The sequence below is a fragment of the Elephantulus edwardii genome, unplaced genomic scaffold (genome assembly GCF_000299155.1).
Source record: "Elephantulus edwardii isolate Elephantulus edwardi_28Jun2011 unplaced genomic scaffold, EleEdw1.0 scaffold00106, whole genome shotgun sequence".
Classification (NCBI taxonomy): domain Eukaryota; kingdom Metazoa; phylum Chordata; class Mammalia; order Macroscelidea; family Macroscelididae; genus Elephantulus; species Elephantulus edwardii.
In genome coordinates this window covers 7,466,537-7,469,381 of record NW_006399856.1, presented here as the reverse complement: position 1 = coordinate 7,469,381, position 2,845 = coordinate 7,466,537, and the positions used below count along the sequence as shown (strand labels likewise).

The following is a 2,845-nucleotide window of genomic DNA, read 5'->3' as shown; positions in this document are numbered from 1 at the left end:
AGATGGAGGGAATATACAGAGTTACTATACCAGAAAGAATCAACTGACACTGAAAAATTTCAGGAAGTACCATATGAACAGGAGCCAATGGTAATCAAAGAGGAAGTGGAAGCTGCCTTGAAGGCATTGGCAAAAAATAAAGCCCCAGGAATTGATGGGATACCAACTAACTTGTTTCAACTAATAGATGCATCCTTGGATGCATTCACGTCTATTTTGAGGACAGCTATCTGGCCAACAGATTGGAAGAGGTCTATATTTGTGCCTATTCCCAAGAAGGGTGATTCAACTGAGTATGGAAATTATTGAACAATATCATTGATCTCAAAATACTGCTGAAGATCATTTAAAAATGGCTGAACAGTACATAGATAGGGAATTACCAGAAATTCAAGCAGGGTTTAGAAAACTCCATGGCACCGTGGCATCATTGTTGATGTCAGATGGATCTTGGCTGAATGTAAGGAATACCAGAAGTGCTTTATGGACTGTGCAAAGGCATTTGACTGTGTGGATCCTGACAAGTTGTGGCTGACATTGAGAAGAAGGAGAATGCCAAAGAACTTGATTATGCTCATGAGAAACCCATACCTGGAGCAGGAGGCTGTTGTATGAATGGAGCAGGGACGCACTGCATGATTTGGAATTAGGAAAGGAAAATGTTAGAGATTTATTCTGTCTCCATACTGTTCAATCTATATGTGAGCAAATATCCAAGAAGATGGACTCTATGAAGAGGACGGTGGTATCAGGTTTGGAGGGAGACTCATCAATAACCTGTGTTATGCAGATGACACAACTTTGCTTGCTGAAAGTGAGAAGGATCTGAAGCACTTGTTGCAGGAGATTAAGAAATACAGCCTTCAGTATGGATTGCCTGTCAATATCAAGAAAACAAAGATTCTTACTACTGGTTCAACAGGCAGTGTCATGATGAATGGAGAGGAGATTGAAATTGTCAATAGCTTCATCCTGCTTGGATCCAAAATTAACACCTTTGAAACGAGCAGTCGGGAAATAAGGAGATGCACTGCGAAGGGAAAATCTGTAGTTTGGGACTTTTCCAAACTATTGAGGAGTAGTGATGTCAGTTTGAGGACTAAGGTGTGTCTTATCCAGGCCATAATCTTTCCAGTTACTAGCTATGCATCAGAGACCTGAAAAATGAATAAGGATGACAGAAGAAGAATTGATGCCTTTGAGCTGTGGTATTGGAGAAGAACACTGGACATTCCATGGATGGCCAAGAGAATGAATAGATACGTCTTGGAGAAGGTGCAGCCAGAGTGATCTTTGGAGGCAAGGATAACGAGGCTTCACCTAACAGTTTTTGGACACATTGCTATGAGGTGCTATTCCTTGGAGAGGGATATGATGTTGGGAAGGGTGGAGGGTTGGCAAAGGAAAGGAAGACCCTCAACAAGGTGAACTGACAAGGTGACTGTTGCAATGGGCTCTTTAGTGTCAGGGAAGTGTGAGGATGGCGCAGGACAGGACTGGTTTCAGATCTTTTGTTCATAGGGTCGTTATGAGTTGTACTAGACTCAATGGCACCTAACAACTTACAAATGAGGAAACTGAAGCTCAGACTAGGAAATGAATGTGTCTCAAGGTCATTCCACATGTCTGGAGCCAAAGTCAAGTCAGGGACTCAGAAAAAATTCTTACAATGTTTCCTGTGCCACTCAAACTACTCGTTATTGGTAAAAGAGAAAGGATGTCAGAACATTAAGGAATAAGAATTTGAAGTCAATGTGTATCATTTGATACACTTTTGATTGCATGTCTAATATATATACAATAAGTTCCTAGAAATGTTCGCCTTAGAGCATGTTTTGGAAGAAGACCAACTTGTACTGCCAGGTTTTCTGAGCATGGATTTTTATTTCCTATAAGAACAATCTACTTTGAACTTGTATTTGGCAACTATCTGCTTAATATAACTGTGGGAGGCTTGTGAAGCAAATTATATTGTGCAATTATCTCCTTAATAAGGGGAGCACAGAATTCTTAACCAAACTTCTGTAAGTGAAATCATTACTGTGAAATGCAGCCGAGTGGGCCTGTTCCTAATAAAGACCCCGAGCTGGTCTGCCAGAGGTTGCTGAGGCCGCTCAAGCCAGGTCAGAAGGCAGTGCTGCTGGCTGCTTGAAGCAGAGAGAGAGACATGGAGCAGGGTTTCTGTTACGGCGGTGGTGGCAACAGAGGGAGGGCTCAGAGGCGGCAGCTTATTTCAGCAGCCTTATTAAGTCTCTGAAGTGAAATGACAGTGAATCCAACAGTTAGTTTCTTATCCCCCAGGTTCAAGCATTCTTGGTTGCCAAAAGCTTAGCCATTATCCTGAGATCAAGGTGTCAGAAGTTCTGTCCTGAATGTTTTACCTATAAACGCATCACTATTTGCTGACACCTTAGGGTTATGAGATGCAAGATCAGTCAGTTAGAAAGGTATGTCCAACAGTGTACCAAATAGTAACAGAGAAGACTAACGCTTACAATGGGCTTAGGGAAAATGAATCAGGACAGCCACACAGCAGAGCCCAGCAGTCTGGTGGAGGATGCCCATTTTCTAAAATGAGTAACAATGCAATACTTTTACAAAGTGTGTATCTGGTTCTCCATCTCTGATGAATGGGCATTTTAGGTAGGCATACAAAATGCACGTATTACAAGGTGAACAGTAATTAACAAGATATGAGACACAAGGTAATAGAAAGAACAGATAAATTGCCATCTTATTTCCTACTATGTTGTTGTGTTGTTGTTATATGCTGTCGAGTTGTTTACGACTCATAGCGACCCTATGTACAACAGCCCTAAACCCTGCTCTATCCTGTGCCAATCGC

The 2,845-nt window shown here is 41.7% G+C and overlaps 1 protein-coding gene across 4 annotated transcripts in view; it reads right to left on the bottom strand.

Moving 5' to 3' along the window:
* Positions 1-2,845, bottom strand: part of IKZF2 (IKAROS family zinc finger 2 (Helios)) — a 186,299-nt gene that overhangs the window by 70,105 nt on the left and 113,349 nt on the right. The window lies entirely within an intron of this gene.